Below are 22,123 nucleotides of genomic sequence, written 5' to 3'. Positions count from 1 at the left end.
GCCTCTTTAATAAAAGTGAAAAGAGTAAATCTGTAGAGCCTCGAGTTGCTGTTTATAGCCCCCAGGGTCGAGGGTAGATGTTCCCACTAGTCGAGATCGTTGTCCCCGGCTGGAGTAAGGCTTACTATCCGCAGTTTCTTATAATGCAGTGCCTGCCGATTGCAAAGACTAGGGTCAGCGCTGAGCGTCGCCCTCCTCGCTTGGACTACAACTCCCAAGATGCCCCGAACGCTGCGAGTGCGCACGCGCGCCTGTGGCGGAGGGGGAACCAGCAGCACCGACAGCGCGGTCGGGCTGGGGCGGTCGCGGGGAGTGGGTCGGGCGACTCCCAAGGAGGCGGACGCAGGCGGACGGGCGGGTGCTGGGGACCGAGGGGCAGGCGGTCCTCGCGGGTCTGTGAAGAAGGTCGGCGGCCCCGGCGGGTGCCGTTCAGGTAAGCGCAGCCGGGTGCTTTCCAGGAAGTCCGTCTGCGGGCGCAGGCTGGGAGCCGCACCGGCCATGGTGGCTGAGGGGGGAGAGGTTGCTGCCTTGCACCGCCGGCCCGGCTCTCCCCACCTACCGGTGTCTCTCGGGGCGCGGGGAGACGGTGGTGGCTGCCTGCGGTGGGGCGGGCCGGGCCGGGCCGGGTGGGGGCTGCGGGGCGCCCTGGGCGTCGCCCGCGGTGGAGGCGCGCGAACCCCCGGTGGCCGGTGAATCACTCGGGGGCCCGGCCTCCCCGGGTTCGGGACCGGCCCCTTCCCGTCCCGCCGGAGCTGTGCGAGCCCGCCGTGCCGCTGCGCCCCCTCCACTCCACCGAGGCGCAGCTGGGGCACGATCCTCTGAAGGTTTCCTCGCCGAGACTCCTTCAAAGGCTTCTGCAAAAAGAAAGAAAGAGAAGAAAAAAAAAAAAAAGCAAACCCCAAAACCTTTAGGTCACACCCTTTTGCGGGCGGGGGGTGGGTGGGTGGGGATTAAAATCTGGCTTGTCTTGCATTCGCTGTTATTGATCTATATCCTCTGCCTTAAAATAAATTCCTGGCTCCTGTGCAGCACAGCTGGATCCAGCTGTAAAGTTTGTGTGTTGATTTGTTTTGAGGACGTGACTGGGTCGTTGTATTTTTTGCTTATAGAGTTGGTGTGTTTCCTCTGCAAGCCTGCAATCTAATTACAAACAAATGGGAAACAGCCGCTTTTTTTTTTTTTTTTGCCTTTTTTTTTTTTTTTTAAATGTTTAGTTAAGAATCGCATTTCCAACTTGCCCTTGGCTTCTCTTAAAACCAAAAGTCGCCTGGTAATGAACACTGCAGTAAAACTTATCCCAGGAGGTCATTTTTGAACAGGAAATAAGCCTGTGGAGATTTAAGTGAGTTCTGTGCGGTCTCCCTTGGTTTGTAACCTTTTCATGCAGCTCATGTTTCTTTTCCTGAGAATCCTTCAGTTTAATTTTTTGGCAGATTAGGTTGGTTGATTAATTAATTGGGCTGTCAAAAAATATACTAGGCTTGGAAAGATAGTTTTGTCCAGCCTCATTTACTCTTTCTAGTCTCTCTCCCTTCTAGTCCTTGGCACTTTTTACCCTACCGCTTCTTTCAGAATCTATAATCATTTCATTATATTTAAAATCCCTTTCTAATTCATTTGTAAGAAAGAAACAATTAAAATGTGAGACCCAGTATGTTCTGATTCTTTTAGCTTGCTTTACATCTGCTCCGTATTTCTAGTTTGCACATCTTTTACTTTTTTACATAATCTTTGCACCTCTTTTAGGGCTGGAGCCCACAACCCCGAGATCAGGACTCGTGCTCTAACCACCGAGCCAGCCAGGTGCCCCAAGTTTGTTCATTTTTAAAATAGGGTGTGGGTTTTTTTTTTTTTCTAAGATTTTATTTAGTTGAGAGAGAGAGAGAGCACAAGCAAGAGGGGCAGGGAAGAGGGAGAGGGAGAAGCAGGCTCCTCACTGAGCAGGGAGCTCCATGTGGCGCTGGATCCCAGAATCCTGTGATCATGATCTGAGCCAAAGGCAGCTACTTAACCAGCTGAGCCACCCAGGTGCTCCTAAAATGAGTTTGTTAGGGGCTCCTGGGTGGGTCAGTCTGTTAAACATCTGCCTTCATTTCAGGTCATGGTCCTAGGGTCCTATGATGGGGTTTCCTGTTGTGCGGAGAAAATGCTTCTCCTTCCCTCCCCCCCCACCCCCCAAGTAAATAAATAAATATTTTTAAAGATTTTACTTATTTATTTATGAGACACAGAAAGAGAGGCAGAGACACAGGCAGAGGGAAAAGCAGGCTCCTCTCAGGGAGGACTTTTTGATCCCAGGACCCCAGGATCATGCCCTGAACCAAAAGCAGATGCTCAACCACTGAGCCACCCAGGTATCCCTAAAATCTTTTTTAAAAAGTAAAAAATAAAATGAGGTCATTGGACCAGATGACCCCAAGATTATTTTAGCCTTAAATATCTCTGATTTTTAAAATTCAGTTATTTTATTTATTCAGGAAACGCCACATTTGTCATTCCAAGCCCTGTGTAGGCCTAAAGGAACAAAAATGATTTCCTGAGGATGTTACTGTCCCATGCTCAGTTTCTTTTGATCATATTTTTATGACTAGTTCCAAAGTTTTGTGGTCTATCCTCCAGGCCAAATTATTCTACAGTTTGAATAACTTCACCTAAAGTTAAATACATAGATCACATTAAACACATCCAAGTCACATCCCATTACAATGATCAGTTTCACTCTAGGCCTGGGTGGCTCAGTTGGTTGAGCTCAGGTCATGAACTAGTTCATGGGATGGAGTCCTACATCAAGCTCCTTGCTCAGTGGGGAGTCTGCTTCTCCCTCTGCTTGCCATTCCCCCTGCTTGCATTCCCCCCCCCCAATAAATCTTAAAAAAAAAAAAAAACTATCAATTTCACTTTAATCAGAGATTTTTCAAGTCCCAGTACTGGTCCATTTAAATAAAACACAGGTTCAATACAACAGAAAGGACCTGAAGGGTGTAGGGTGGTGCTTCTCAGACCTTAATATGCATAAATGACCCAGGATCTTGTAGGTTTGAAGAAGGTCCCTAGAATCTGCGTGTCACGTAAGGAATGCTGTTGTCTCTCACACTTCAAATATCAAGGGGTGGGAGGTGTTTAAAAGTGTTTATAATGACTGGTACTGATTGCTGTGATACTAAAATACATAGCAATAGCTTTTCCCAACTCTCAGTTTTTAAAAGTAATTCTGTTCATTCTAACAAAAATAAGTGCCTTCATAAGTTTTTTTCTCCCTTTTTTCTCCTCTGTCCTTCCTTTCTCCTTTCTCTTTGCTATGTTGTCTTAGCTTTTTTTTCTCATCTTCTTCCACCCTCCACTGTTCTCATTCCATTAATTCAGTAGTTCACTAATTCAACAAATATGTGTTTTGTCCCATCCTATACAAGGCACCATATTAGGCTGATGGTGAATACAGACATAGAAAACATAGTTTTGGGGAACTTATTCTCTCTGATTTTAAGCATGTGTACTTGTTTTAGTTTAGAGCACTATTGTAAGAGCCATGTGTAGGGAATAAAAGCCTGTAGTAGGTATTCAAAAGGAGAGATCTTTTACAGTTGTGGGGCTGGGAAACAAAACTATCTTTTTTTCTACTCACTGGTCATCTCTGCTTCCCTCCCCTCCACCACCCCCCTAATGTTTGAGTCTATTGTGACAAATCTATATAAAAATACAGTACAATTTTGTAGATTTATTCAGAACTTGTGGTGAGCTGGCTATATGAAAATCAATTAGTGATCTCATAGGGAGGGTGAGGGGTGGTGGGGATAAAAGTAATCTGGATAGAGACCAAAAGAGGGAGAGAAAAAGGTAAGAAGAAGGAAAGACAAAAGAGATCCTAGTAAAACAGGAGAAAAGGGCTTTGTGGGTTTTTGGGTGTTAGTCTGATGTACCTAGTATATATTACTAATGCAATAAGTCTTGTTATTTAGGCTGTATTTTCTTTTGAAGATCTAATTAGTGGGGTGCCTGGGTGGCTCAGTCGGTAAAGCGTCTGCCTTTGCCTCAGGTCATGATCCCAGCCCCAACTGAGCAGGGAGCTTGCTTCTCCCGTTCCCCGGCCCCTTATGCTTGCATGCACTCTCTCTCTCTCTCTCTCAAAAAAATAATTTTTTAAAAATGAAATTAGCTGACAAACTATCCATCATGCTTTTCAGTTCTTAAATTTAAATATGTATCAGCTCTGTCTTGATTAAAATAGTTGAGGAGGGTATTCTTTCCTAGGCTGTCATAGTGCCTAAAGTATTATTGTTCTCCTTTCAGTGACTTTCCTTGAAGACGTTTGTCTTACTTAGTCTCAATTTTTTTTAATGTTATTATTCTTTTTTTTTTATGTTATTATTCTTTTAAGTAATCTCTACACCCAGTGTGGGGCCTGAACCTGCAACACCAAGCTTGGGAGTCATGCTCCACCCACTTATTCTCATCTTTATATAAGATCCACTCAACTGTAAATCACAACCTTAAATTCATATTGAGAGGAAAATGCTACAGAAAACAGAAAAGTCTACTGGACTTCTAACAGTCCATTAGGTACATATTGAAATTGTGAAGAATCAAACCAAATCTGCTATTTATGCAATATTAAACATGAACACATATTCTAATATCTGTGTCTGTAATCCATTAGGTAATTTGCAGTAATGAAGGAATAGAGATGTGAATAATACAGAGTGACAAATATTTGAAAGTGCATGTGTCTATTATATTGTAGAATTTCATTTAAAACAAAATTATGAACCTATATCTTGAAGCAGAGTGCTACTTTGTATTTTTATGGAGGTATGATTACCATTCAATAAAATGCACATATGTTAAGCATCTAGTTCAAGGAGTTCTAACCATTTTATACACTGTAACTTTACCAAAATAAGATAGAAAACATTTTTATCACTGTAGAAGGTTCTCTCATGCCATCATTTTTCTAGTCATTTTTCTCACCCACTCTCCTCCAGGGGAAGCAACCAGTTTCAGCTCTGTATTTCTGACACCATAGATTTGTTTTGCCTTGTCTTGGACTTAACATAAATGGAGTCGTACAGTAGTATATGCTTTTGTGTGTCTGGCTTCTTTCATGTAATGTTTTTGAGATTCACCTGTGTTGTATCAGTGGTTGGTACTTTTTAAAAGATTTTATTGAGAGAGAGAGAGAGCGCGCGCGAACAAGTAGGGGGAGGGGCAGAGGGAGAAGGAAAAGCAGACTCAGCTCTGGGCTCAACAGAAAGGGAGCTGGTGGGGTGGGGGTGGGGCTCAATCCCAGGACCCTGAAATCATGACCTGAGTCAGAGATGCTTAACCAACTGAGCCACCCAGGCATCCCACTTGATACATTTTTATTGAGGAGTAGTATTCCATTGTATGAATATAGCCTAATTTCTTTATGTTTTATCCTGATGGGTGTTTGGGTTTTTTCCAGGTTTGGGTTATTAGAAATAAAGTTGTTATGAACATTTCCTTTACAAGTCTCTTGTGGATAGATATTTTCATTTCTCTTGATAAATACCTAGGAGTGGAATTACTGAGTCATAGGGTGGATGTATGTTTAACTTTATTAAAAAACTGCCCCACAGTTTTCCAAAGTGGTTAGAGTTTCAGTTGCTTCACATTTTTAACGTTGCCAAATGTTAGTGCTGTCAGCCTCTTTTATTTTAGCCACATTGGAAGCTGTAAAATGGTACCTCATTATTATTTTAATTTGTATTTTTTTGATGACTAAGGATATTGAATGCTTTACTGGGTAGTAATTGGCTTCTCTTGTAAAGTATCTGTTAGAGTTTTTGCCTATTTTTTCACCGGGTGGTTCATCTTTTTATTGTTTGTAGGAGTTCTTTATATATTCTGAGTACAAGTCCTTTGTCAAATATACAATATTTTTTACCTAGTCTGTGACTTTTCTGTTTACTTTCTTGATGTTGTGATAAGCAAAAATTTTTAATTTTTATGAAGTCCATTTTATCAATTTTTAACTTTATGGTTAGTGTTTCTTGTGCCTGTCCCCAGTGTTGCAGAGAGATTCTGTTTCCTTCCAAAAGCATCCTTGTTCTAGGTTTTACATTTAAGTCTGTGATCTGTCTCAAATTAATTTTTGTGTTAAGATGGGAGGTGGGGGTTTAGGTTCATTTTCCCTTCATACAGATATATGTGGTTCCAGCAACATGGGTTAAAAAATTTTTTCCTTTCTCGGTTAGATGGACTTGGAATCTTAACTGAAAATCAGTAGAGCTACTTTCTATTTTCCTTGTGCTTTTATTTTTAGTTTCTTAAGCATGGGCCCTATATCTTTAAAAACAAAAGAAAAATACAAAAAAAAAAAAAAAACACCTTTTATGCCCCTCTTCCAGACTGCAGCTACCCTGAGATTGATCCAGATCTGGTTACCTTATATTTTCTGATGGAGGAATGCTAATAACGAATTTGAATTTGAAATGGCTTTCCTACTCCAGTCTAGTCCTTTGTGTCGCATAATTCCTAAATTTGTCATGTAACAATTTCTAAAAAGGTTGGTTATTTTTTCTCCCAGATTGTATTGACTGATAACATAAAACAATATTATTTTTTAAAGAGTGTCACCTCAAATGTGAGGTAGGAAACATGTTGGGATTCGGAGCCAATGGCCAAGAAAGATTTCTTGAGATGTCTTTGGTGCAAAACGGTGTTTGTTTAAGCACGAAGATGGGACATGGGCAGAAAGCTTCACTGGGTCATGAGGAGTGGCCCATTATATACTTTCAGGTTGGGAGCGGGTTAGGGAAGACGTAAGTCTCTAAGGGAGTTTGGAAGCAAGGTTTCCAGGACCTTGATGGGGCTGGCTATTGTTAGGAAAAGGTCATTTATTCCTGTCCAATAAACCTTAGTCATGAGACCCTTCATATCGGTGGGTTATATGCTTGGAGGTGATTGCCTACATGCATCTTGGGGGGTAGAGTTAGGGAAGTTTCCAAATGAACTTTCATACTCTAAACCCCACAAGATCCTGGGGGTTGAGCTAAGATTGCCTTTTGCCCCTAGCAAAGCATTAACATCAAGGCAGCTGAGTTCCTAGAGAAATGTCACTCTGCCTATCTTAAGGACTTGTCAGTGGGCTGCAAGTAGTAAGGAAATTTAGTTTTCCTTTGCCTTTGTTTCCCACATCCCACTCAAATTTTCACTCCAATGTAACTATTTGAATTTTTCTTCATTTTCTTCCAGACTTTGTTCATCCATATCCATGTTTTTGTATGGATGTAACCATAGTGTACCTGTTCTTTTCAAATGCTGAGCAATAATCAGTGAACAACAACAACAACAAAAAATCAGTGAACATTGCCTTCCACGTGTGTGTTACTGTTGTTAGTAAAGACAAAGCTGGAGACAGAGAAAAGATCAGTTAGGAGACTTACCAGTGGGGAATCTTGAATCCAAAACTTAAGTAAAACAGAAACGAAGATTTTCAGATAGATTATATTTCTATGGAAATATGGGACAGCTCTGGTTTCTTTATTTTCTCTTTATTTTTTAAAAAGATTTTATTTATTCATCAGAGACAGAGAGAGAGGCAGAGAGGCAGAGGGAGAAGAAGACTCCCTGTGGGGAGCCTGATGCAGGACTTGATCCCGGGATCATGACCTGAGCCGAAGGCAGATGCTCAACCACTGAACCACCCAGACACCCCTTATTTTTTCCTCTTTAATATATAACATCTTTGTTGAAATTCACACACCACACAATTCACTCATTGAAAGAGTACCAGTCAGTACCTTTTAGTATATTCACAGAGTTGAGCAGCCATCACCATAGTCCATTTTAGAACATTTTCATCACACCAAAAAAAGAAACCCCTATTTATTAGCAGCTGCTGCTGGCTTTCACCAGCTTCTCTTGTCCCCCCCCCCCCCCCCCCCAGGCAACCATTAATCTGCTTTCTACCTATTCTGGATATTTCATTAAAAATGGAATCATACAGCATATAGTTTCTTGTGACTGATTTCTTTTGCCCTTATACTCTTAATAGTTTGAGAATCATTGAAATACAGACAAGTTTCCCTCACAGATGTGCACACTTTTTGACCTGTAAGGATATACACTCCCTCAGGTACATATGCTCAAACACCTACGCCTACTCACTAAAGTACACAAACACACCAAGACAGACTTGCAAACTAAGGGACTTGATACACAGAGATAACCCTTTACAAATAAACAGTTTTCTATCAGAGCATATCTAAGCACTAAGATCACCACAAGTACATACAAGTGAATACAGTTTCTGAAGTGTGTGAGAAAACATGGATGAAAACATGGCAAGCTGTGAGAAAATGAGGGCTCAAGGGACAAGAGTGAATGAGAGTGCGATGGCAGTTTGAATTTATTTCGCATGTAATCTCTGGGTGTTTAAGACACTTCCTAGAGCTTTTAGTTGTTTCAGCCAGAAGCAACGGTCTGACATTTATATATTATTTAATATGTATATAGACCTATAGGCAGGAGTTTTGGAGTTCCTGAGCCTATTGCACAGCAGTCCTTTTGAGCAGGAGGTTATTAATTGATATTGTAAGGTAAGGGATTTCCATATGGAAAACTATAACTAACAAAATATTTTGGTTTCCTCAAATATATATAAGTCTGGCATCTATTCAGAAAGGCCTTACTCTAGGGCAGGTATGGCAAAATTTGAAATAATAAACCCAAAATTTATTTTTGTTCATGGCAGGTGAGTATTAACCAAAGTTAGTATTCTTAAAGTACTCTTTCCTGTTTCTTCTTTCATATGGTCACTGGGGTATTATAGCTGCTTAGTGGGGGAGTGTGGGAGTAGGTGGGGTGGGATGGTGGTAGGGAAAAATGCTTCCTTAGATTGGCAAATATTAGGACACCTGAGTGGCTCCGTGGTTGAGCATCTGCCTTTCTGTCAGGGTCGTGATACCAGGGTCCTGGGATTGAGGCCCACATCAGGCTTCTCTCTCTGCCTATGTCTCTGCCTCTCTGTGTCATGAATAAATAAATAAAATCTTTAAAAAGTATATTGGCAATTGTCAATAAGTATATGATTATTTGTAAGTCAAGCACGTATTTTCACCTCTGCAAGGCCTTGTTCGTACCCCCTTTACACCTGCCTTTACTTTGTCCCTTTGAGCCTCCATTATTACTCCTCCTTGTCAAACAGCCTTCTTTTTTTTTTTTTAAGATTTTATTTATTTATTCATGAGAGACGCGCAGAGAAAGCAGCAGGCTCCATGCAGGGAGCCCAATGTGGGACTTGATCCTGAGACTCCAGGATCACGCACGCCCTGGACCAAAGGCAGGTGCTTAACCGCTGAGCCACCCAGGTGTCCCTCTTTTTTGTTTTTTAATTCAATTAATTAACATATAGTGTGTTTTTAGTTTCAGAAGTAGACTTTGGTGATTCATCAGTTGCATAAAATACCCAGTGCTCATTCCATCAAGTGCCCTCTTCAATGCCCATCACCCAGTTACCCCATCCCCCACCCACCTACCTCCCCTCCAGCAACCTTCCGTTTGTTTTCTAGAGTTAGGAGTCTCTTATGGTTTGTCTCCTTTGCTGATTTTGTCTAATTTTATTCTTCCCTTCCTTCCCCTATGATCTTCTGCCTTGGTTCTTAACTTCCACATATGAGTGAAATATAATTATCTTTCTCTGACTGACTTGTTTCACTTAGCATAATACCCTCTAGTTCCATCCACATCATTGCAAATGGCAAGATTTCATTTTCTTTCATGGCTGAGTAATATTCCATTGTGTGTGTGTGTGTGTGTGTGTGTGTGTAGATATATACGGATATATATATCTATATAGATATATATATACAGATAAATATATCTACACACAAACACAGCCCCCACATCTTCTTTATCCATTCATCTATTGATGGACATCTGGGTTCTTTCCATATTTTGGCTATTCAGACAATCTTTCTACTCTCCTAAGACATTGTACCGCATCCTAGGTGAACTCCTGGGTATAGTTTGCTCTCCAGAGAGTAGCACTTGTCACTGCATTCAGCTCCTTAGCCTTCCTCCTGCCATATCCTCTTTTCTTTCTCTCTTTTCCCACTACCAAAACCTTAGTACTAGCATATATCTCCTTTTGAGTAGGATACCAGGGAAGCCTCTTCAGATAAATGTTGTTTGAACTGTCCCTGAAAGATGTGAAAGGACTTAAACCTGAGAAAAGGGGAAAGGTGTAATGAACCGTGTGATTGGAGGGTTGGAAACAGAAAAACAAGAAACCGTATGACTTTGACCAGAACACAGGGTGTGTGAAGATCACTCTTTGTGTTTTACTTTTCTTCCTCTTCTTTTGCTGGCTCCATTCCCATTTGTTCCCCACCTGCACTGTACTTTGATCTCTTTCCTTAGTATATACTTCTCCTCCTCTCTCTATCTAGCTAAATCTGTCCTTCCCTGACCACCCACAGTGATCTCTGAACTTTTGTAGCGCTATTTACCAATCCCATTCTTCTATCAGTTAATTTTATATTGCTTTGATTTTTTTTAAAATAGCTTTATGTGCATGTTTCATTTTCCAAAATAGAGTGTATTAGTCAAGGCTCGGAGGTCTTAGGGAACACAACCCACTTAAGCTTCCAGAAAGTATGGCAGGGCTGGGAGTTGTAGTGGATTGTTTTTGTAGACCACTAAGCTCCCTTACAGCTGGGTTCTCAGCTGGAACCCAGAGAAGGCACTTGGAAAGCTCCTGTACTCTTTCCTCTGCCTTCAGTTTCCTTTTGTGCCTCTGCTCCATTGTAGGACATTAATTTGGATTTTTAAGAATACTATGCATTACAATATTTACCTATCTTGATTACTGAGGTGTTTCTTGTTTTGTTTTTTTTGTTTTTGTTTTTGTTTTGGTGCCCTCTTAAATCATGCACCCATGATTAATTAATTAATTAATTAACATATAGTGTGTTTCTAGTCTTTCTTCCTTATCCTAGACTCAGCCCTGCTCTATCCTCTCCTTTTTGGACTGGCTTTCTCTTGGTTTTTGCTTTCCCCTTAGCTTCAGCATAAATGTGACTTAAACTTGCTGTGATGCTGACTCCAGACTGGATGACACGTGAACTCTCCATTTAGGTTTTGTTTCCCAGCTTTCCGTATTCCTGGTGAAGAATTGGATTGCTCTATCCTGCTAGGACTAGGGATATCCCCTACACCAAATACCTATGAGGGAGGAGGCTTTAGTGGTTGGTTGCTTAGACCTTATACTAAACAGGACCCGGGATAAGGGTGGTCCCAGACAAGGACACTTAGGGTTGGTCATCCCCAAACGTGCTTACTTTGGTACCTGACGTCAGAAGGAAGTGACTGGGCCTTTACCTTTTTTGTATCTCTACTGCATCTAGCAGATAAACACCTAAAAAGCGCTGTGTTTCTTATTTAGTATCTGGTTATTGCTATGACTTTCTGAACATTTGACCATTAGGATTAAACATGGGCATAACAGACCAATCAGAGCAATATTCCATTGTATACCACATCTTCTTTATCCATTCATCTATTCGTGGATGTTTGGACTGCTTCCATATCAGTATTTTTATATCCTTTGGGTAAATACCTAGTAGTGCAATTGCTGCTCTATCATAGGGTAGTTCTATTTTTAACTTTTTGAGGAACCTCCATACTGTTTCCACTCTGGCTGCACCAGTTTGCATTCCCACTAACAGTGCAGGAGGGTTTCTTTTTCTCCATATCCTCACCGACACTGTTGTTTCTTCTGTGTGTGTGTGTGTGTGTGTGTGTGTGTGTGTTTTAATTTTAGCCATTCTGACAGGTATGTAGATTTCATTTAGATTTCCCTGATGCTGAGTGATGCTAAGCATCTTTTCATGTGTCCATTGGCCATTTGTATGTCTTTGGAGAAATGTCTGTTCATGTTCTTCTGCCCATTTTTAAATTGGATTATTTGTTTTTTGGGTTTTGAGTTGTATCAGTTTCTTATATATTTTATGTACTAACCCTTTATCAGATATAGCTTCTGCAAATATCTTCTTCTATTTAGTAGGTTGCCTTTTAGTTTTGTTGATTGTTTCCTTTACTGTGTAGAAGGTTTTTGTTTTAATGTAGTCCTGATAGGTTATTGATAGTTTATTTTTATCCTTGTTTCCCTTGCCTCTGGAGACATATCTAGAAAAGTGTTGCTATAGTCAGTGTCAGAGAAATTACTGCTTGTGCTCTCTTCAAGGATTTTAATGGTTTCAGGTCTCACATTTAGGTCTTTAATCCATTTTGAGTTTATTTTTGTGTATTTGAAAGAAAGTAGTCCAGTTTCATTCCTTTGCATGTAGCTGTCCAATTTTCCCAGCACCGTTTGTTGACAACTGACCTTAAATGGAGTCCTTCAAACTTAATTTAACTAAGATGATTTGGAGGATATAGAATTTAAAATTCATTGTGTGCATTGGATAATATTCTGTGCCGTTGACTTGCTTTCTGTGGTTGTTGATGCTTATAGGTTGTTTGTTATTGCATTAAATTGTTCCACAGTTTTGTGTTTTATTTTATCCTTCTCTTTTGCCTCCAGCTGTGGCTTCTTGTTGACAAGTACTATCACTTTAGTAATTTGTTTCTGTTAATGTGTAGTGTGTTGTAATATAAAAGTAAAATCATGGTAGAAAGTATTTTATAGAGGCAGTGTGATGCAGTGTTAAAAAGCGTGCATTTTGGGGTCAGGCTCAAATCTCACATCGATGTTGAGAAAGAAGTTATATATCCTTGGGCAGGTACTTTATTGTCTCTGAGCCTCAGTTCCTCCATTTATGAAATGAGGATAGTAGTATTTTGCAGAATTAGTATGAGGAGATGTATATGGTAAAGTACCTGACGTATAAAGTTATGCAAATAAAAGTTGATTCCTTTTTTCCCCTGTTATATTGGAAAATGGCCAATGGCCTCCTTGTTTATTGGAGAAACTCAGATAAATGAAAGAAATGTGTTTTTAAGATGTAAGATAAAGACAGTCTTATTCTATCACTTAAAAATATTATTTTTCAGTTGGTGTGATAAGTGTTAATTTGAGAAATATTATCCTGAACTTTTATTTTGGGTCCTCTCAGCAACCTCCTCTTCTTCCTTGCATTAAATTGCCTTTTCTTCTGTGTGGCTTTCTTGATTCCCCTTGTTTGCTATTAAAGGAAGACTGTCGGGACGTGTGGGTGGCTCAGCAGTTGAGCTTCTGCCTTTGGCTCAGGGTGTGATCCTGGTCCAGGGATCAAGTCCCGCATCAGGCTCCCTGTGAGGAGCCTGCTTTTCTGTTTCTCTCCCTCTCTGTGTCTCTCATGAATAAATAAATAAAATCTTTAAAAAATAAATAAAGGAAGACTGTCCATCAGCTCCTTTTAAAATAACCTGTGTCAAGGCAAACCTTATGACCTTTAGGGCAGTAAACCAGGCTTCTTGGCCAATAGCAATGATTTCTAAGACTTCCCTTCTTTCATCAGTTCTGCTTTTTTTTTTTTTTTTTTAAGCTATCATCTTAAATAGCTAGTCTTTAGCTAGTCTTAAATACTAGTTTTTCTTTTCTTTCCCACTCCCTTCCATTTTTCTGTTCTCAGGAACTATTCCCATCAACTATATGGTCCTCATTATTTTAGTAGTTTTATGTAGTTTGATTTTTATAGTATGTGTATATATACATTTTTCAGAGGTTATCTTTTTGTAGTTTTCATTATTTATAGGGAACTCTCCTATCTTAACATCATGAACTCTCCTATCTTAACATCATGAATGTTTCAGTTTTCAAACCAGATATTTTTTGCCTTCTGTCTTAAAACCCCAATAAAAACCCGGGATACCCTCTCTTTACTGGACTGTTGGATGCTTCACCACATGCAGACACTCTAGTTCAAGTCACCCAATCTGTTTTATTTTTTATTTTTAAAGATTTTATTTATTCACGTGAGACACACAGAGAGAGAGAGAGAGAGAGAGAGGCAGAGACCCAGGCAGAGGGAGAAGCAGGCTCTATGCAGGGAGCCCGACGTGGGACTCAATCCCGGGTCTCTAGGATCAGGCCCTGGGCTGAAGGCAGCACTAAACTGCTGAGCCACCTGGGCTACCCACCCAATCTGTTTTAAGCAATGTTATTGAGGCATAATTTATACCATAAAATTTATCCATTTTAAGTGTACAGTTCAATAATACCAAATATTCCTTTCAAAAACTCTTCAGGGCTACCTTTGGTCTAGAAGATGGTAGTCAACTTGTTCTTTTCCATCTTTTTTCCCAAGATCACTTGCTTGGAATATGTGGGTGCCACGTGTTTACTTCCAAGTACTACATCTGTTGGTTATTCCTTCAGTTACTCATTCTAAATATTATAGTAACTTGTTAAGAATGAGGTTCTCTACACTTGGGATTCAGGGTCAAGGTTGGAGGGCAGGGAGAGTAGTGCCATTTTCTTGAAGAATGGCTCCTTTTTGCCTGTTGACTGATGGAACTCATTCTTAATATTCTCTACGAGAAGAACTCCAGAGCTTATAGTCTCTCTGATTGGTACTATAGTCCCCATCTCCCCCTTGAAACATCAGGACACATTATGCATATTGTAGGCACGTGCCTTTTCAAACATTATAACTGCTTTTCCTTGTCAGTCTGAAAATTAATTTAATTGCTATAGCAAAGCTTGGTATGACCCCAGTCTCCTGAAATTAATTAGAGTAAAACTGGTGATGTCTCTAAAAGTCACAAGTGTGCTGTTTCTCTGAAGCCATATGAAATGTCTTAACCATACAGGAGTGAGACATGGGAGGAGCATGAATTTATATCAGTCAGGGCACCCAACACCTTGAATCGATGGCAAATATTGGGGCTAAATGGTGTGGTGCACCCTGAGCGTTGTTGACCTTTAGAGTAGAGAAGAGACCAAGCAGGGTTGGAAGAGCTAGGAAGGGCTTTGGAGAAGATGGATTTGAGCCTGTGTGTGAAGGGTATGGAGGGTTTGGATAGAACGGAGAAGTGAAATTTGAGGCCCTGGTAGCGAGGATTGATGAAGAGAAGTATACACCCACTGTGGGAAACAAATGAAGCAAAGGGATGTAGTGAATTTAGCTGTGAGACCCTGAGGAAGCCAGCCAGATTACAGCAGAGGATTTCTAGTAATTCTTAGCAAAAGTAGGAAGGTGGGGTTTTGTCAAAATCACATGAGAAACTGTCAAAATACAAACAACTAACAAATCAAAAATTCTAAGCAAAGAATGAAGTGTAAAAGCACTGTAACAGACTGTAAACAAAATCATTAGAGCAGGAAAACAAGAGCCTAGAGTCAGGCAGGGAGTTTGCTTGTCCTTGGGAGAGAGGGTTTGGTAAGGCATTGTTTTTACTTCCTGTCTTTATAAGGTTCCAGAAATTTCACTAGGTATTGGAATTGTTCCTGGGAAGGGGCAGGGTCCAGATACACAAGGCTTTGAGGGCCTGAGCAGAACTTCAGAAAAGTTGAAGTTCTTTCTCCTGATGTTTCTTTAGGGAAAAGGAAAAAAAAACATCCTAAAACTGGCCCCAGTCTTAAGTTCAGAGTTTTCAATTATATAAGTAGGGCCTTTGGTCCCAAGCTGTGAAACTTGAGGGAATATATGATCATCTATCTCTTTAAAATGGTTTTACTATTAGTCTCATAGATTGTTAGTTTTTTTTCTTTTACTTTATTTTTTAAAGATTTTTTTCCTATTTATTAGAGAGAGAGAATGAGAGAAAAATCACGAGGAGAGGGGAAGGGCAGCAGAGGGAGAAGTAGACCCCCGCTGAGCAGGGAACCCCATGAGGGACCTCGGTCCTGGGATCGACACTGGGACCATGATCTGAGCCGAAGGCAGATGCTCAACTGACTGAGTCACCCAGTTGCTCATTAGTTTTTTTCTTAATTAACATTTTGAAATTGTTTTACTACGACTCTTTGATGGCTAATGTTTTTTGTTGTTTTGCTTTTCTACCAAAGTACTTTCACTGTTTCTGGGAGTATCATGCATAATTCAAAAGTCAAAGACAGTGTTACTGTTTTTTCATATACAGCATCACAATGCAACAAATGATAGGATAGATATATATATAGTGACTACTGAATAAATGTGTCTTTAGCTTTCTGGTTTGTCTTTAGTTCTTGTGAATCTTTCCAGAGTTATTCCCAAGGCACTTATTTTTTAAAGTTGAGTGATCTTAGACTCTTACATCTGGAAGGACCTGAGGAGTCATTTGTTAACCCTTAAAGTTTCTTGTGCTAAAAGAGAAAAGTGGACCACATTTGAGGAATAGATATGGATGAATAATGGGGTTGGGTGACCTAAAACTCCTTAGAGTATCACCATCTGAAACTGTTTCTCTATAAAATCTGTTTCCCAAAGGTCTCTTTCCTGAATTCCAAATCTATTTTCCCAACCGGTTTTCCTTACTGTAAAGTCTTTGGAAATATCTCCCAATAATGTCGTATTCTTGAGTATCTTGATTTTAAAATTTAATAAAAATAGAGATAATATGTAGATATATTTATTTATTTAAATTATATTTATTTATTCACAAGGGACACAGAGCACGAGAGAGAGAGGCAGAGACACAGGCAGAGAGAGAAGCAGGCTCCATGCAGGGAGCCTGACTTGGGACTCGATCCCGGGTCTCCAGGATCACAACCTGGGCTGAAGGCGGCGCTAAACCACTGAGCCACCCAGGCTGCCCTGTTTAGATACTTTTAAATTTAAGAAGAGAAAACAAAATAAAGAAGGCAGATATGAATGTGCTACTCTAGTATCTTTATTAATAAAAGTTATATTTTGCAATTAGTTTTTTTGCATTCATTTCTATGACTTATAATGTATTGGGAATGTGTATTTTCATAAACCATTTCTATTTTATTACCGGAAAATAGAAAATGATAGAAGTTTGCTTTATTTGGTGACTTTTCAGGAAAGCATTTATTAATATGGTCATTCCACTTTAACTTCTTTTCCTCTATTACACAACATTGGCCCATGTTTGACTTCGTTATTTATTTTTTGTTGTTTAATCTATCTGTTCTGGTTTTTCAAGTTTCTTTTCCTGAAATATTTTACTCTTTATTGTTTTTGTGCTTATCTACCATGATTCAGCTTTCATATATTTCCTTCCTACTTATATATTGTTCATTTTGGCAATGATGAGGACAAGTTACTGTTTTTTTCCAAGCTTGAGTTAAGTAGGGTTTCCTTAAGATGACAGACTATTAGAGCTAGAAGAGACCTAAGGCCCTTGAGCCCAGGGGTAAAGTGAACAAGCTTCATCCATTGGCCACTTCTCATCTGTTGATAGTGGCTGTTTAAGGACTGGAGCGGAGTCTGTGCACCCTGGGGAAAAGGCTGATTTGCAGTGTCTACTATATGTGGATGTGGATGAGTCCATTGTCAGAACTGGGGCCATAGTTTAGTTTACCCAAGCAAACGGAGAAGTGAAGTGAATGGCTCATAGTCACAGAGCTCTTCAGCCCAGTTCAGTGCTAGGAGCTAAGTGGTAGGTGTTTTCTCCCTAAGAATGCTGGTATGCATTCTGGATTTTTTGTTGTCCTTTTTCCACCTTGAGTAAAAACTGAATTCTGTCAGGAACTTAAGTTTGTCAGTTTGTTGTATCTTTAGGAAAGACGGAAAAGTACATCAGGCGGTCTAAAGATAGGATTGTCCTTGGTCTAGCAGAGAAAAGGGGCTTAAGTTACATAGTCTAGCTAAAATTGAGAATTTGCTTTTTATTTAAGACTGAAGGCTTTCTATTAAAACTTAAAAACTTCGTACTATCTTATCCCTGTAATAATTCAACCAGACCCACGCTTCCCAAAAAGGAGGGAAAAGTAGAATTTTATTAGAAAGAATGAATTTTATGTAAAGATCGATTGTTGGTTCAAAACAAAATTTGGTCATGAAGGATTAAAACACTAGTAGCATGAGACAGGATGGGGAGAAACTTTAAGAACTTTTCTTTTTTAAATATTTTATTTATTATTTGAGAGAGAGTGGGTGAGAGAGAGCGGAGCACAAACTGGGGGAGGGGCCAAAGGGAGGAGCAGACTCCCCCTAAGCAGGGAGCCCAATGTGGGACTCAATTCTAGGACCCTGGGATCATGACCTGAGCTGAAGGCAGATGCTTAACTGACTAAGCCACCCAGGCAACCCAAGAACTTTTTATTTTTAGGCATTTGTCTACTGTAATGCTTGCCATTTTGGTCAAGATAGTGCATTATCTTACAACTACAAATAACACAATACACACAAAAGACAGTAGTAACTCTATACTGTGTCTACGTTAGTGTTTTCTTTTCTTTTTTTTTTATTTTTTTTATTTATGATAGGCACACAGTGAGAGAGAGAGAGAGAGGCAGAGACACAGGCAGAGGGAGAAGCAGGCTCCATGCACCGGGAGCCCGACGTGGGATTTGATCCCGGGTCTCCAGGATCGCGCCCTGGGCCAGAGGCAGGTGCTAAACCGCTGCACCACCTAGGGATCCCACGTTAGTGTTTTCTTAATCATTGATTTGGGATATCTTAATATAAAAAATATTCTGGCATTGTCCACATCTTGTGGGTTTATTTTGGTGGTTTAAATTAGTTGTGGCAATCCCCTTGGAGCACTTCCTCCCATCCTCCCATGTTTTACCAAAACCTTAACTTTTTTTTTTTTAAGATTTTATTTATTTATTCATAGAGAGAGAGGGAGAGAGGCAGAGACACAGGCAGAGGAAGAAGCAGGCTTCATGCAGGGAGCCCGACGTGGGACTCGATCCTGGGTCCCCTGGATCATACCCCAGGCTCCAGGAGGTGCTAAACCGCTGTGTCACCGGGGCTGCCCTACCTTAACTTTTTATAGTCTCTAGAATGCTGGGTCAACTTTCATACAAATTATTTCAACGCCTTATTAACTGTTCATTAGCAGGCGTGCAGGCATTGCTAATAACCATTATGTATATCTTCATCTAGGTACATCTTGTTGATTTCTCCCAAGATAGTTTCCTCACTTAGAAATATATTTTTCTACAGTAAACCTGTTTTCAGTTTAATAGCAGTTTGCTTCTTAATCTTTACTGTGGCACAGTTGTTGATATGCAGCATTGCTAGAGGATAGGGTTCTACATACCCATGTATGTAAAAGGGAAATGGAGAGAGAGAAGAGACATTCCAGTGATGGGTTCTTTTCAGTGTGCCACTGAGGCTGTACTCTGATAGCAAAGTGGCAGGAAGGTCTGAGGGGGAGTCAGATTTACTTTTGCTGTATACCCAACTTTGCTGGTCACCACTTTTGAAAATTGAGAGAGCAACAGTATATCAAAAGAAAATTAAAAAGTATTAAGTGTGTCCTGATTTTTAACATTAAATCTACACTTGAATATTATAGTCTCTGTGCCCTCTTTGTACTATCTTTGATTCTTGTGATGACTTAAATTCCACTTTGGGAAGCATTTGTGAAGTGGGGAGAAAAAAAAACTGTTTTATGAAATTTTGTCATTCTTTTCCTCCCTTTCCTATGGTCCCTTTCTCCCCCCATATACCACCTCTCCAGTTCAGTGCTCACCCTACTCCAGGATAGTACGTTAAATGTAATAGGATTTCATGAATGTATACAAATATATTGATTTGAAGATGCAGCAATTGGTAAGGTTGAAAAGGGAGAACTTTTCAGAATGAAGAAAAAAGAATTTGATCTGAGCCCAGGAAATTCAGAAGGGATGAAGCTGAGGAAAGATTTTACCATTTACCTTTTGTTCACTGCATGAAATTCAGCTTGCTCTCAGCATAATTTCTTTTAGACCTCGCCTTGTTTAAGATTTTGTATATAGTTCAATGCTTACTAACTTAGTGGATTAAGAAAATTCTTGCTAGAGGAAGAATGAGTCATAGCGATACTTCCTTTAGGAGAGAAAAAGAAAGAAAGCCCTCATGTTGGTCTTTCCATTATATACTTGGAATCGATTCAGCAGTTTGATTGATGGCTGAGTACTGTTAAGCTTCCCCACGCTACCTCATATCGTATCTGGTTTTGTCCACAGTATGACTGGTAGAAGGCTCTTTTAGGTTAACTAGCAAAGATAAAGAGCTCTGCAACCTTATTACCCCCAAGAGACATGTTCATATGATGTAATTTCTATTTTAAGATTTTTTTGAGTTTGCAACAGTTTTTAGAAAAGCTTCAGCATTTCCTTGCCTACCCAATCTACTTAACAAACCAAAAAGGAGGAGGAGAAGGCAATGACTGAAAAACATTTGCTTCTGAGAAACTGGGTGTGCTAAGGGTGTGACTGTTCTGGCATTCATCAGTGGTGTGCACAGAGTGGTCGCCTCTCTGACCTTGCCCTGGATCTCTGATGCCACAACACCAGCAAGAAGAAGAAAAAGCAAGGAGGTGGGCTAGGACTGGGAGCTGGTTTGTTGCTTTGAGCTAGAGAAGGAAGTAGGGTATGTGGGAGCCACAGAGTCTCTCAGCAGTTTGGCCAAAGATTGTTTTGGAAGTGCTATGAGCAACCTGTGAAGTATTTTTTTGTAGTAGTCACAGAAATTATCTGGCTGCTTTCTACTTCAAGGGTGCTCTCAGTGACCTGCTTCCAATTAAATCTCTTCGTTTTTCTGGGCTGCCTTCTGACTTCAGATTTTATTTTCTTTCTTTATGCTTTTGGGATCTATAGATCTCATTTTTAAAAATTGGAGATGGCGTCAGTGGCAGTGGCAGGAAAGATGGGGCTACTAAACTAATCTCATGTGAGTTGCTTCGTTTCCATGGAATTTTTACACAGAATAATCAGCCACCAGTTTCTCAAACTTCTGTGTGCAAAGCAGCTACCTCATTCAGATGTGCCCCCAACTGGATCAACCATAGCATCCCAGGAACTCCACAAAATTATTTAATATACTGTCTTTTAGGCTTCATTGCATAGAACATGTACTAAACAGAAGGATGGATTTAGCTTCCAATTTTTTCTCTTTGAAAAAGGTCTTATTTGCTATAAAAGTAATACATATTACACATAATTAGTAATACATATTATATATAATTATTAGTTATAACTAAGAAAATAGTTTTTACTTTTTACAGGGTAAATACAGTGTGGATAGTGCTCTGGATGCAGTGGACACAAAGTACATGTTTTGGTTATAATTAGTGTTATCTAGAACCGTAAACTCATAAAAAGGAAATGACCTTATGAGACTCTTAAACTCCCTTGTAGTTGAGGAAGCTGCTGCACAGTGTCCCTGACAGATAGTCATACTCAGCCTCTCCTTTAATAATGCCAGGAATGAATAGATGACTTTCTTTTACTCCAGCCTTCTCCATCAAAGAGAATGTTCCTCAAACCAGCAGAGATGAAACTCAGGCCTGGCATCAAATAAAAGAGCATTTTAGATGTTTTAAATGTTAAAATCTCCAAGTGGAGTTAACTTCCTTTAAAATTGTTTCCAGATTAATTCTGAAGTCAGGTTCAAACAAAAAAGAAAATGTAATGTTGATTTGAATTTCTTTTTTTTTTTTTTTTTTTTTGATTTGAATTTCTTTTTAACCAAAGCAAATTGAAGCAGATACTTATGAAATTATTGGGTGGTGAGCTATAATCCAGTTCAAATTATTGGGTGGATATTTGGGGGATATTTTGATCCTACCTACTATTATCTACTGTGTATCAACATTAAAATATTATTATTTAAAAATTAACGTATGTAATGGTTAAAATTTTTCTTTAGCAGGAAAAGATAATGAGACTATCAGCAGTATCTGAAACAAGAAGACAAAGCTAAATAATACTGTGATAAGGGAAAGCTGTGCTGCTAGGTATAGTCTAAGCAGAGGAGACTACAATTTTTTATATAGGGTTTTTGGAAAATGTGGAATTCTAGGACTAGCAAACTTTTCCAAGGCCAAAATGACATCATCTGTAGAAGCATGATTATTCGGGTGAGTCTGTTTGGTTGGCACTGAGGAGTTTATTGGAGTGATTCTATTCCTGATTGGCTGACTTCAGAAGTGAGACGCTGACAGTGATTGATTGGCTTGCTAAGGCAAATCCTTGGTTTTGGTTTTAGGGTTTTTTGATGACTACTTATTATCATGGCTACAGAAAAATCAGTCTTTTCTATGTTTATGGGAACTTTAGTACCCAACATCAAATGCA

General features: G+C 39.8%; 1 protein-coding gene across 1 annotated transcript in view; it reads left to right on the top strand.

Annotated features, from left to right (window-relative positions):
* Positions 1 to 261: 261 nt before the first annotated feature.
* Positions 262 to 22,123, top strand: part of TMOD3 (tropomodulin 3) — an 84,020-nt gene continuing 62,158 nt past the window's right edge. Inside the window, exon 1 of the mRNA XM_041743540.1 lies at positions 262 to 433. The gene's annotated coding sequence lies outside the window, so the exon portion shown is untranslated. The remainder of the gene's footprint in view (positions 434 to 22,123) is intronic.

The sequence above is a fragment of the Vulpes lagopus genome, chromosome 2, assembly GCF_018345385.1.
Source record: "Vulpes lagopus strain Blue_001 chromosome 2, ASM1834538v1, whole genome shotgun sequence".
NCBI classification, from domain to species: Eukaryota; Metazoa; Chordata; class Mammalia; order Carnivora; family Canidae; genus Vulpes; species Vulpes lagopus.
The sequence above is the reverse complement of the archived record's forward strand: the minus strand, read 5'-3'. Positions and strand labels throughout refer to the sequence as shown.